At 41.2% G+C, this 14,472-nt stretch overlaps 1 protein-coding gene across 14 annotated transcripts in view; it reads right to left on the bottom strand.

Moving 5' to 3' along the window:
* The window catches only part of SEMA6D (semaphorin 6D), a 639,731-nt gene that overhangs the window by 35,160 nt on the left and 590,099 nt on the right, over positions 1-14,472 (bottom strand). The window contains exon 1 of one of the 14 annotated variants that reach the window (XM_053594675.1): positions 14,037-14,193. The exons of the other annotated variants lie outside the window; for them this stretch is intronic. The gene's annotated coding sequence lies outside the window, so the exon portion shown is untranslated. Of the gene's footprint in view, positions 1-14,036; positions 14,194-14,472 lie in introns of those variants that run through there. 14 annotated transcript variants of the gene reach the window in all.

Below are 14,472 nucleotides of genomic sequence, written 5' to 3'. Positions count from 1 at the left end.
AACAGTTTCTATTTTTAGAGTAAACTTTAATCCGATTTTCACAAAGATCCATGCCAATTCAAAATCACTGCTGCTCTCCTGATTCTACTAATACAGGGATTGGCTTTTGCATTAGAAATTAAGAATTACAGTCACATAGGAGAAAGAAAACCTGGCTTAGGCTTCTCAGTGGTCAAATCTACACCAGCAAAAGCAAATGGAAAACGGATTGCAACTGTGTCCTTGGATATTTAAAGCTAAAAACATTTGTACCCCAGTTGTTCAAATACTGGCATTAAGATCTCCTACTTCTATCCAAAAAACATGCACAGGGAAATGGAGGAGGAGGACCTGGCTCGTTCATATTCTGAGCCCCCTCATACAGGCCTGGGAGCATGGTGGCAGGAAATAAGGGCATTTTCCCTGCCAGGCTTCTTGCTGTTGCTAGAATCATCACTGTACATCACCATGATACAAATAAGTGACAATCTGAGCGTCAAGTAAATTTCTGTTTGAATGTGTCGCAAAACAGCAAATTATGTTTTCATAAACTAATTTCTACAGCTGAATTGTTTATATTTTACTTTGAAGATAAACGGCTGCTGGGAGCACTGAATCTATTTCAGAATTTAGTCACATTGAGCCATTTTTCTCAGTCATAAAATAAATACTGTAGCAGATAAGGGTGATTCTGTAATTCTACCTCCAGTTGTTAGAGCAAGGAGGGTTACACTTCTGCTATCTCTGTGGCCCTTTTCACATTAGCCCACTCAGAGTAACACAAATGTAAACACAGCGGCTAGCCAATCATTAGGAGCTCAAGAAATACCTTGGGAGTTAAAATGTAAATACCCATTTCGTTCTAAGATTTCCAATCTAAGCCTCCAGCTGCTACACACAGAACAGGCACAAGTCAGGGTAGTCACCAACATTAAATTAAATTAAATTAAATTAAGAGAAGTAAATAAACCCCACCAACTGAATACATTTTAGGAGGCTCAAAGACATGATCTTTGAAAGTAGAAAACACTCCCCCCACATCCTAAATCATTTGAGTTGTTTATAAGAGTCTGCATTAACACCTTTCCATAAGAATCATAGTAAAAATGGCTTAATGGTTAAGTGATGAAACTTGCAGAGCTAAGCATCATAGCTTTGATCTTAATTGGCTTCTGATACTGTGACTTACACTGGAGTTATCTGTGGGCTTTTCACATTACAGGAAAGCTGCCTCGGCGGACAGCACGCTTGCGAAGCGGAGAGGCCCGTGGAAAGATGAACATGCTCAGGGGGCTGATTAGAGATATGGAGCCTCGGATTCTTATGTGAGCTCAAATTTGCTCAAGTTGAAAGGTGACTTCAGACAGTACTGAAGGTGTGTCTAAAAATGATGATTATAGAATCTCCATTAATTTAGAGTTGTTTGCTCTGAAATGTTTTTTATCATAGCAATTTGCCCGTGACCTTAAATTGGTGAAAAAACAGATACACCTGAAGTCTGTCTGCCACTAAACAGCTGTACGTTTTAATATGGAATCTGTACCAGGGCTGGCTCGCAAAGCTGCCATGACTGAACCAGAAGACACCTTGGTTCCCACAGTGAATAAGTACAGACTCTGTGTTGCCACTTTCTTGTCCCTTGGAGGGTTTAGGCTTCCGTAGGACAGATATTTGGGCCACAATGATTATGCCGTAGTGCCTTTTCTAAAAATTAAGGCTGATGTATAAAACTACAAAGAATACACCCAGAGCTGCCACTCACTCAGCATCACTTCAGGGGTCTATCTGGATTGGTCACTGCCCATGCAGAGGGGTGGCTAAATATTTTTATCACCTCCCAATACACAAAACTTCTTGGGCTGAAAATAAGAAAACTCTCAAGGATGCTCATATTTGTAGACAAGAGTTTTAAGAGCTTGGATATAGGTTTTTTTTGGAAGTGTAGCAAAAGTACAGGAGTGACTTAAGTTTCTTCTGGAAAATTACCATAAAATCTATAGACAGGAAAGGACACATCCAAAGGAAATGGGCAGAATAAGGCCAGGGCTCCATGAATCTGATGTTATGTTGTAAACCACCAACCAGCTTTCAGGCCTAGGCAAGAAATCAAAGGTTTCAGCGACACAGCTCAACTTTCTCAAGAAGAGTCCTCATTTCATTTCATTTTCCTTTTGGTCACAAAATCTTCATGTCCTAATTTCTGGTTTTGGAAGTATAGTCACCACAGTTAGAATTCAAATGCTGGCCTGACATCATTTTATTTATGTCTTACTTGCCTGAGGTGTGAAGATTACCAGCTGTATCCCTGGAGACATCTTCTATTCTACCTTAGTTTACAATTGAGAAAGCCAAGGCCCAAGGTCAGGCAGATGACTGCGTATGTGACACAAGGGAACTCAGACCACCCAGCCTGCTGAGATCGATAGAGAACAAATCCCACTGGTGAAAAGGAGCCATTAGGGCCTGCCACATGATTTGCGGGGCCCAGTGCAAAATGAAAATGTGGGGCTCCTTTTTCAAAGAGTATTAAGAGTTCCAAGATAGCAACCATCGGGCAGTTCAAGCATGGGCCCAAGTGGTGAAGTGCAGGTCACACATCCATGAGACTGACACTGCACGCAGTTATTCCACTATTTATTGGACTTTGACTATTGGAAGGCCAAGGGAAAGGAAGGCTCTTTGAACACTGACAATCTCTCAACTTATCTGTTGCATGGATAAGTGAATATCCTAGAAAATTCCTAAGGACCTAGAAAATTCCAAAGACTCAGGGTCAGGGTTAACTAATCCACCAAGTCACCAGAATACTCAGTCAATTATTTAAGTGTTAAAGTTCACACTCTGAAAATACATCACAACTTCCCAGCGCCACCACAAACAAGTTGCTGAAATCACGTGCAACAAGTGAGTGGCAGTGTGTCCACCCAGCAGTGCCGCGGCGTTTCCACACACTTTACATGCCAAGGTCTTACTGGGATTGTTCTTATAATGTTTGTGTTTCTTTATGGATTTAGAAGTAGCCATCCAAATGCACTTTTGGGGGGACCAATTTATGTACAAAATCCGTAAGCTTTTCATATTGGCATGTTTCATATATTACCAAACATCCTTAATTTGCAAACAATAACAAGGTATGGAATTTCTTATGTCAGATACCAGGATAAGTCCCTTGCATTTCCTCTTTGAAGACCTATAATATCCCTGAGATAGAAATACTATCCTAACTTTCCAGGGAGGCAAACCAGGCTCTGAGAGGTTCAGTGGTGGGATCAGAACTTGAACTTAGGATCATTTGGATTCATGGGGACTAACTGTTAAGAAGGAAAATAATTCAGACTGAGTGTACAAAGAACAGCAAAGCAAGGACTATCACCTTCCTTTAATGATCAAGACTTCTATTTGATAAAGCCCAGGTGAAGCTTCACCTTGGTGAACAAAACGGCAACTATAAAACATCGCAAGTAGAAATTTCAGATATTGAAAATCTAGGTGGTAAATTTGTATAGCTTCATCCAAAGGCACATCAGCTGTACAAAGAGAGGGAAGGAAGGAACCTCCTCGCTCACATTTTATGATGCCTTAGGACTGATTTACTGTATTACTGTGCCAGGAAAAAAAGCAGTACAGGAAGGCTCAAAGCCAGGCCAAGATTTCCACTTGGGTAGCCTGAGATATATTTCATTAACTGACAAGAAAGATACAAATGTGGGCAACTTTCCTCGGTAGACCCAGGATTTATCACGTGTAATGAAAACTCATGAAATTTTAACTGTAGAGCTTTAAGGGTTAATGATTTTTTTTCCCAAAGTAGATACAATAAGAACATTGAATTTACAATCATGAAATGTCTTACAGAGGTGAAGAGAATCAAGCCAGCGTTTCTGTCTCCACCTCTCAAGAGATAAAAGCGCCTTCGTAATTATGGCTTGTGTTGGCTATGATGTTTCAAAGTGTTAATCTGGCAGGGGTGTCTTATTTCTCATTTAAAACAAGCTATAGAAAGAAAGAAATACAGAAGCACGGTTTTGAAAGCAGACTCAATTTTATACATTCTGTCCACTTCTTTGTAGCATTTTCCTCCAAGGTCCTACCTTTTATATTTTTAATTGCTTAATTCGATATAATTCTAGGGCATGTGAAAATTTCCAAGGATGACAAGAAAGTATTTCCGGCCAAACACCAAACTTTTACAATTTGGTGAACTCACAAATGCGTTTGTGTAATGTACATCATGTATCAGTAATATGCTCATGCAACAATGTATAATTACAAAAACTTTATGACAGAATGCTGATTTTGTTGTGATATCTACTGATAAGGCAATCTCCCCCATTTGAGACAACTGTAAGGGTCCCAAAACTGTTGTAGGCTTCAGACATGAGCAGGTGACTTGCGTCTATACGAGGAGACCAAGGGGAGGTCTGTTACTAGGAAAGGATTCCTGGGAAGAGTTGGTCTCTTCTCTGTTGGACTCTCACTGGAAGGGTCCAGTCTTCTTAGGAACATGGAAAGAGCTAGCTAAACAGAAGGCCAACAGGCTAAGAATGACAGAGAAGGAACATAGAAAACACCTGAGTCTATGATGACTTTGTTTAGCCAAAGAATTAATCCATTAATCATCCCTGGAGCCACCACATCTCAGGACTTAAGTGACTTAATAAGGTTTTGATTGTTCAAGCAATTTTTGAATTGGGTTTTCTGTTTTGTGGCAAAATCCCACATGACTAAGCACCTTATTGTGTTGTAATAACTGTGATGGCCAATTTTCGTGCATTATATCTAACTGATTTCACTTCTCTTTAAAAATATTTTCTTCATTTTACAGAAAAGGAAAGTAAGACTCAGAGAAACTAGTGATCTACCCACTTTCTCACATCTATTAAGCAAATAGCGCATGTTTCCAACTGAAGTCTGTCTAACTTTGAAGGCTATCATTTAAAATCTGTGTATCCATTTTTAACTACCTATATGTAGCATAATTGTGTACACATACTTTTATATATCTGTATGTACAATGAAGGTGGTATCCATAGTTGCATAATCATTTATCACTTTTTTTTTTTTTTGGTCTTTGATCAAATGTTAAAGATAGTGGGATTGAGGGAATATGCAACAAAACAAATCAAATGGCAAGAACTGGGTAAAGTCATTATTACCAAGTCTCCCTTTGAATTTGGAGTTTCTTGTCTTCCCTCTCATGGATCAGATAATTCAAGTTCTGTTCTTGCGTCTAGCTGAATAACACTTCAAATGACTTCTGCATTAAATACTTACCAACCTGTGCACAGACTATGCTTAATGAGCATGCGCATTTTAAGGAAGACATGTGTCTCCCAAGAAAATCCTGAATTAAACATGATGGCAAACTGGCTGCAGAGGGGTTACCACACATACTCCCTTTTTTATAGAATACTGTGCTCATCTATGAAGGCATTCTTTTTATCCCTGACCTTGGATGCAGTCCTACAAACTTCCCCAACACAAGCTGCAGTAACCACTACCAGTAAGTCAGGTTCAGCTCTCTTCTTTGAATCTCATTTGCCCCCTCAGTTTTCTGTGTTCAGTGGGGGATGGCTCTTCAGGGATATAACTGAAAATTACAGGGAAATTGTGCAACAGTAACGTACCAGCCCCTGAGAGCTGAATGAGATGCAATTACTGCTACTGAAAATATTATCTATGTATTTCTGGAAATTGAGTCTAAAAATGATATTAGCAGCAATGAAGTTTAAGTGATCCCGAAAGAAAAGGGCAAAGTGTTGTAAAATGTAAATGGCAATAATAAATTTGAGCAGTTGGAATATCGGTGTGTCTGTCTCTTTTTGCAGGTGGTTATATGCACATTCATGAAGTAGATTCATATTTTCTAAACATCACCATTTCATTTGATCCTGCTACCTAGGTAATTAAAATAGGAAGATTAACATAGCACGAAGGAGTATTACTACTAGAAAGAACCTTGGAGGTCATGTAGGTGCTCTCCCACCCATCCCCACATCACTCTGTTCTAAAGAGAAAACCAAGGCTACAAAGGCCAGGGGCCTGTCCATAGGCATCTGGTCCACTAACAGTCGAGCTACCTAGGTTTCCAGACTCCCAGCTCTGTGTTCTTACTTGTTTTACAAATTGCTCTGAGAGTCTTTTCTGGGATGGCTACACATTTTTATCTTTAACATTACATTAAACATCAAAGATATCTAAGTGTATGGTAAAGTGCAGGAGAGAGGGAGAGAGAAATTTCTGGAAACTTTCTACAATTCTTTAGAACCGTACCATCTTTGGACATGGCCTTGGCCATCCGTGGATGAGATGGGGTAGCTCTAACTGAGGAACCCCATCTAACTGGCCAAGAGACAGTACTAGAGCCATCAAATGATTTTCCTTGTCATTCCTTTTTAATCGTTCTTTGCTGAATTGGCAGTTCCATCAAAACACTTTCTAATAGACTTCTAAAATGTTCCCTGGGCCCTAAAATGATCCTCATTCATTCAGTCACCCAGTGAAAGACAAAGGGATTCAGGGATCCCTGTAAATTCAGCTAACTGGGTAAATAATATTTACTCTCCGAGGAAACGAATGAATGCTTGTAGGTAGTGCCCTCACTACAAAGTAGGGCATCAAGACCAGTAAGGTTAATATTTGTATTGTTACTACTATGGTGATTATATTTAAAAGCCTCCAATTGATTATTCTAAAAGCAACAGGGCTCTTCTCATCACTTATGTTCTATAATTTGCTTCCTCCCCTGATTAGATTGAGAGGGTTTATAGTGAGTGGTTGAGATCATGGGCTTGGAATTCAGATAGACATGGGTGCGAATTCTGACTCTGCCACTGTGTCTTCCTAGCAAGGTACTTCACTGTGGGAGGCAGAATAACATCCACACGACTCAAGGACGTCCATGCTCTCATCCCCAGAACTTGTGAAGATGCTACTTTGCATGGCAAGAGGGACTCTGCATATGTGATTAAGTAAAGGATCTTAACATAGGGAGATTATCCTGGATTATCTGGGTGTTCCCACTGTAATCACAGAAAAAGAAATTAATAAATGTTTTCTATCATTATGTATATAGTATTATAGAGTATGAATTTATATATTGCTGATTATAATAAAAGGTGATGCCCCAAAACGTATTTTCTTGTATCATAAGAATACCCTTTCATCTGAGCACCACCTCTCTGGGTTCTACCAAGCACTTTCAGCCACACTATCTTATCTGATGCCATTATAACTATGCAGGGACAGCCAGACATCTGTGGATGGGGAAACTGAGTCTCCCAGTGGCGAGTGCTTTCCCTAGGTCCCCAAGAGGCCATGGCCGGAGTGCAGAGCATCTTCTTCTTAGTATGGTATGCTCTCAGACTCATCGTGCAGTTTATAGAAATACATATATATGGTGCATAGAATCTTAATATGAAATAAAAATGATAAAACCAAATGGTGATGGGGTTGTTCATCGCAATCCAAACCATTTCCCATCTGATCTCAGCCAGAGAAGCTTTCTGCCAGGCCCCCACCCCACTCTCCCAAGCACAGTCCCAGCACTCCCTCTAACGCATCTAGACAATTGTGCAAAGCACAAGGGAAAAAATTCCATCCTGACCGCAGCAGGCAATCACCTTATGCCCTGAAGCATGAAGTTTGATTACCCTTATCTCAGTTTATCATTACATCAAAAACTGTTGCTATGAATACTGGCCCAGGACTCCATTTATGAAGTGATACAGGCCAGTCAGCAGAAATAAGTGAGTGCCCTTTTTCTGCATGCTATGAAGATCTTTCACAAACTGAAAAAAAGAAAGCCTCTTTAGCTTTGAGCAGATTTTATTACTTTCTCCAGTCTTTCGTGAGCTAGCTGGCTCATCATCATTCTCCCTGCGCTGCAGGCAAGAGGTCTTAGGTCCACTACCTGGTGGCCTGCCGACACTGGCCTTGAAGTCCAGCACCTCGCTTGGACGGGAATCTGCACTTTAACGTGATTCCCGGCAATATGCCGGCACAGGGATGTCTGAGTCGCTCTGGGGATACTAGAATGACACTCTCAAAATGTGTTGAGGGGACAATGGGCTCAAGTTACCTGGGGTGTTTCTTAGAAACACAGACACCTGGGCCCCATTCCAGACCAACAAAAATAGACGTGTGTTGTCAGGGCTCTGTGAATCTGCATTTTTAACTCTATGTGATTCTGATGAATTTAGAAGTTGAAGACCACTGGTAGAGATCGTCATGTGGGTTACAGAAGGGATGGTATTGGAATTTGCCTAAATTTCATGGCACTGTTTAGACTTCTCCCAGCCCAGGGGCCACCAGCATAGAGGAGATGCTAATTATATACATTTCATCTGTCAGCACTACAGACAGTGAAAACTAGGTTTTTGTTAACAAGATTCTGAGGCAGCTAACATCTGGGATAGAGATCTTCAACTAGACCTCAAGGTCTGGGGTAAACCTCCAGGCACCTGGATGCCGCCTGCCAAATTTACCTTTCCACTACGGCTAAGTGTGTGGCAAGTGTAGTGGGTGGGAGTGGAACTGGCCTCCAGGTATAAATATCAGTAAAAGAGATCATAAAATTATAGGAGAAAAGATAGCACAGTCCAAGGGCTAAAAGCACAGGCTCTGGAGCCAGACTACATTTATTTTTATTTAACAGACAGTGATATATTTATAGCAATCACTACATGCCAAGCACTATTGTAAGTGGTGTTCAAATATTAATTCATGTAGGTCTCACAGTAGTCCTACAAGGTGGGTACTGCCATCATCATCCACCTTTTGTAAGATGAAAATGAGACTCAGAGAGGTTAAGTAATTTGCTCAAGATCACACAGCTTATCAGTCACACAGCCGGGACGCACACCCTCAATAGAGGGGCTCCAGGAGTTCATGTCCTTAACCACACTGCTCTCCTGGATCCAAGTTCCCTATTTCTACTACTCCCCAGTTGTTTGTTACTAAGAAAATTACTCAATCTCCAGTGCCTCAGTTTCTTCCTGTGTAAAATGAGTATTTGATTTAGTAGTATTACACATCCATGTCAAAGCATATTGATCAAATGATATATATGTTCTTGAAAGAGTATCAGGCACATACATTTTAGCTCTCAGCTAGCTATTATTAGCCCTCTCCTCCCAGGGGTAGTGTGAGGATTAAATTAGATAACATATTTAGAGAGCTAGGCGCAGTGCCATGGCACACGGTAAGCACACAGTAAGTGCAAGCTGTTATTATTAGTCTTGTTGAGCCAGCTCAGGTTCATTTTAGATCCTGTCTGGAGGCAACTGGGCTCCAAGGCGGTGGGGGGGGGGGGACGGGAGGCAGCTTGCCCTTCACTTCGACAAGTCCCTGGGTAGGAGCCAGACCAATTACTAGACTAAACAGGTTCTCTGCTTTATGTCACCAGATATTCCTGAAAAGTTCCCAGTACTGAATCCACATACACTTAATCCTTTTTCCTTATTGAGCTATTTTATAATTTCAGAATGATCTGTAGTGATTCTTCAGACTTCAGATGCTTCTCTATGACTGTCAGTCATGTAACCATTAACTTGTAAAAGACTTAAATATATGATGGAAAATTGAATCACAGGAGCAATTCTTGGCAAAGCAATTGATTTGATCATTCACAAATGTAGCTGTTTTTCAGTTTATTTTTCCTTTATTAGGTGTTTTAATAAGAATAATTATACCACACAGAACTTCCAGTCTCTCCTCCCATGAAGCTTATTATTGTCACTATCAGACTCAACTGTGGGCTGATTATAATTTATATTAACTAAGGGGTTAGTGTTGGCTTGGAAATCCCCATGTCCAAACAGTCTAGTGGGTGGTGGGTAGCAGTTGGGAAGGAGGAGAACATGGGGAGTGTCTGACGGCAGGTGAGTTTATCCTGAAAGCTCAGACCTAGAATGGGGTGCTAATTCCCTGGCAGTCCCTTAAAAATGGAGTTCTCCAAAAGGAAGTATTAAAAACATTCCAATTCATTTACCCTCTCTTTTAGGAAGAGGCTGCCATAGCTCCAACCCCATTCCTCGCACAGTTTACCAGCCATGACAGGCTCTATCTGCAATGTAACAAGAAGTTCAACTCAATTAGCACATTTATTAAAACACTGGCTGCGTATCTACTCTGTGTCATTCCCTCTGCTAACCGACACCAGTGAGCAGGCAAGGAAGCTTCAAAGGGCTATGGGGACAAGCAGCACTTGGGTCCAACTCATACTGTCAAGGTTTCAGTATGGGGTCCATCCTCTCTTCCAGAGCCTACCCAGCAGCTTTCCACTGCACTCTCCCTGCCACAAACCCACACATACATAAACAATTTATTATTTACTCTCAAGTCTTTTCAAGTTTAAAAAGAAGCAATAACTTCCAAGTTTGGATTTGCTAAACAACTCCAGGAGGAGAGCTCTGTGCTGAGAAATTTGAGGGAACTCATGTTACCCCTTGCCATGCTCGTGGGTACTACTGAACCAGCTGGCAGCTGATGTGTGGGTTTCAGTTCTGATCACGAAGCAATCTACTGAATTGCCACAAGATTGATCCCATTCATTCTGATGGCTTAAGCTGCGGGGCCATCTGCTGAATGGCTAAGTACAGTTGACCAGAGATGCTTAATAAATATTGTGAATGGCATGGCAAACTGCCTCTTTACACCTGAAATGCAAGACTGTCATAGGTAAGGACTCCACATGGACAACTGATGGAGACTCCCACCCTGGGGCTTTGACTAAGCTGTTCTCTATGCCTGGAATGACCTCCCTCTCATCACCTCCCCACCCCTCACTATCCACCTGTCCAAATCCCACCTAGTTCAAGGACCAGCTCAAATATCAGTGACTCCACAAAGCCTTTGCTGGCTACCCTGGCCAGAAATAACCTCTCTCTCTTCTCAATTTCCACAAGTCCACTACTTAAAACACACAAAATTCCAGCTATTTGTTCACCTCGTCTTTCCTACAGAACTCGGTAAGATTCTTGAGATCTGGAACTGTGTCAGGCTCCTCGGAACTCTCTTGGCCTTGGCACCTACTCGTACAGAGCAGGCACAGGGTCAAGTTAGCCGCATGAACAAGTGTCACGGCCAGCCATGGCAAGAACAACTGCGACATTCTTCATTCCTTCTTCTGCCTCCCCTTCTCCTTCTGTAGTTTTTAAAAATATCTTTGTTTGATCCACCAATTACCCAGGGCAGGTTTGAAGACTTACTGAGAAATGTGGACAACTTTGCAGACCAAAAAAAGCTTCCAAAGACCCTTATAATAACAAGCGGAGCACAGGCCAAGGTAGGGAGGAGGAGCCTGCGCCTGGGGAATGCAAGCGTTATTTTCTCAGAGAGGTTCTTCTGCTCTCATGCTTAGAGCCAGTTCCAGAGTACAAACTCCTGACGTTATATTTAAGTATAGACTCCAATAATAGGCTAAGTAATTGCACATCTTCCTGACGGCTTATTATACATGTACCAACATATCAGGCTTTTAAAATCCATATTTCCTTCCTGTAAATATATGTTGAAAACCTTAAATTTGAGTATTATGTGTAGTGGTAATATGAATTTCTTTTTTTCCTCCCATAGGCATCCTGAATAAAGGGGAACAACAACAGAAAATGCTGATGCCTGGGTGACGATTTCTCAGTGTTGTGTCTGATTACTCATAAAGGTTAAAACATGCTCCCGCAATCATAACTAAGAAAAATATATGGTACAATGAAACGCATAGTCAAACGTCAATAATACACTTTCCATCCTGGTGCCACTAATGCCTGAACAGCTGCAGCTCTCACTGTCTTTGCCGATGGGGCCCATAAATACTCCTGGGAAATGGGGCAAAGATATGTAATGGATCTTCACCTGCCAAGATCAGCGAAATGAGTGTCAATCGCATCCAGAGGCAGAAGCACGTTTTGGTGGAGACTGATGAATATTGCCATTTGTCCTATGCCACTTTAGTATTGGACAGAAAGGCCTAACATGGAGGAGAATTAGTGGGAGAAGGTACTGTTCTAGGACACTTGAAAAAAACAGTGCGCAAAAATTATTTGGCCATTAGGAATACAACATGAAGGAATGGTGTTAACGATAGGATTTAATTTAGAAAAAAGGTTGTGATTTAAGAGCATACCCCTATGTTAGAAATATCAGGGTATCACAAAATTGCAGGAAGTCAGTGTTCCTTGAAGCGATTCACCTCAGTGATGAAAAAGTGGGCTGAGATGTCAGCAGGCCTGAGTTCAAATACTGACCCTGCCACCTTCCCAACCTGTAGCTTTGAGAAAACTCTTAACTTCTCAGGACCTTGGATTCTTCTTAGGCAAAGCAGGGATAATAAATGAAATCACCACATGCAGTTGCTTGAGGGTTATGTTAAACATAAAAGATGTTAATGTGGTGCCTGGAATTTAGTAAGCAGAATAATGTTAAGTCTTAGATCCTGTGGTTACTGCTGTTTCCTCCTCTCCTTCCTCTGCCATCATCATCACCATCCTCCTCCTCTCTGCTCTTTTGTGGCTGATATAATTAGTAAGTGTTAGGGAGAGAAGAGAAAATACATGTTACCTCACACCAAAACATGAAGCAACTCACCCTGTGCCCATAAAATTCTAAAAGTAGTATTCCCAATGATAAAAGTTGAAACATACCAACAAAAAGCTTGGCAACATAACCTAACAAATGAATCCACCTAATTCGTTATTCTTCTTCAACAAGCAAGGCTACTACAGTGGGTATCTTCTTTGGCAAGAAGAGCAAAAGCAAACAAAACACAGCATTAGGCAATATTAGACCTGGGTCCCCTGTTTAGGCCCATCACGTGCTTGGTTGACCAAGAAACTAAATGGGTTTTTTCTGTCTTTGGCCATTTGGAACCACTGGTTAAAGGCTACTTCATTGCTTTTTTCCTCTTTTCAAATAGACTAAATTCTGAAGGTGCATGCTGAGTAGCATCCGAGTGGCTTCTTCCAATTCTGTGCCTCTAGTGGTTGAATCTGATCAAGCTGCAGGAGTCCCACTGTGGTCATGTAAGGTCAAGTCCCCTCTCCAGTGGAACACACCACTGCAAGCTGGCGGGACCTTTTGGCAGGTGCGTCCTCAGAACTGAATGAGGGGCCTGGGATAGGTTGCCAAACAATGAGAACTTCCCGTTCTGGGTGTTAACTTTAGTTACCACTGTCAGACAATGCTGCTAGTGGTGTGGAAGAAAAAATTGCTGTAGCCAGCTGTGCTGTTCACAGTCGGATGGATTCTGTGTAGCTCCAAATGGTGACAGAGCCAGCAGCCTGTTGTAGCCAAGGACAGGATGATGGATGATCTACATACTGTGTCCAAGTAGAGAGAATGGCAGAAGTTCACTTCAGGGTTGTTAAAATGCTAATTTGAGTGAGTTAACAAAAGTGTAATAGGAAAGAAAAGTTTGAGAAATAAGTATACCTCGTGGGATCTGTGTGGACCACTGATTTGATCTCCCTTGGTTACATAAATGGTTGTTTTTCAAAGTAAGAACATTTAACAAGAGTTTTCCTGTTGGGAAAAATGCAAGGAGCTTCAATTATCAGCTGCACTGCCACTGTTGTCTGGGTCTGAGGAGAAAACAGCCCGACAATAGCTACCTCAACTGGAAAGTGTTATGGTTTGCTTAATATAGTTCCATGATTTTTCTCCTCTCCGTGTGTCATGGGAATAAATAAAAATACACCTTTCCCCCCACTGGAAGTTGGCAGCTATTCACAAAGTAAGTGGCAACAATGGCTTTAGTAGATTTTATCTGTAAGTCTCTATTTGCATGAGCTTCGGAAAGGGAGACCTCCCATTCTAAGGACAGATATAAAATGTGAATTACATTAATAGTACGGGAATCATTCATTGGTGCTAAAGGCGGGTAAGCTGGACCCCTGTAAATGACTGGTGTGGATAATCCTGCTTTAAATCTCTTAGATACAATAATATGCTTTTAAGAAAGGTGCCTATTTTGCACTTGTCAAAAGAGCCATTCCTTTTGCTAGTCTTAATTTTTTTTTATTCTCACTCAAGTTGAATATACAGAAATATGTCCAGCTCACCTGCTACTGGAACGTTGGCTGGCACAGCTCCTTGAAAACGATAGGTACTCGATAAATACTGACTGGGTGACACACCACAACCGCCTCTTGCTTCCTCTCAAAATGAATCTAGAATGTGTGGGCTTAACTTGTATTAATTGTAATGAAGGATAGTATTTTATCCTTCAAAATGCTAAGAAAAGAGTTCACCTCCTATGGCTACACTAATAATGGTTAGGCATGTGTCCATAAAACCTATCAGAAGAGTGAAAAATTACCCTATTTCAGATGCATTTTTCACTCTTTGTATCTTAGTGAAACTCCCATGCAGGACAATGAGTAAGCTAATTACCATGGTTTATTATGACAGAGCAGCAAGAAGTGAAGAACTTCTCCAGTTTCATTAAGTTCTTAGCAACTACGGGCATCTTTGTGAAACAAGTCTCTGATTCCTGTA

Source organism: Nycticebus coucang, chromosome 6 (genome assembly GCF_027406575.1).
Source record: "Nycticebus coucang isolate mNycCou1 chromosome 6, mNycCou1.pri, whole genome shotgun sequence".
NCBI classification, from domain to species: Eukaryota; Metazoa; Chordata; class Mammalia; order Primates; family Lorisidae; genus Nycticebus; species Nycticebus coucang.
The sequence above is the reverse complement of the archived record's forward strand: the minus strand, read 5'-3'. Positions and strand labels throughout refer to the sequence as shown.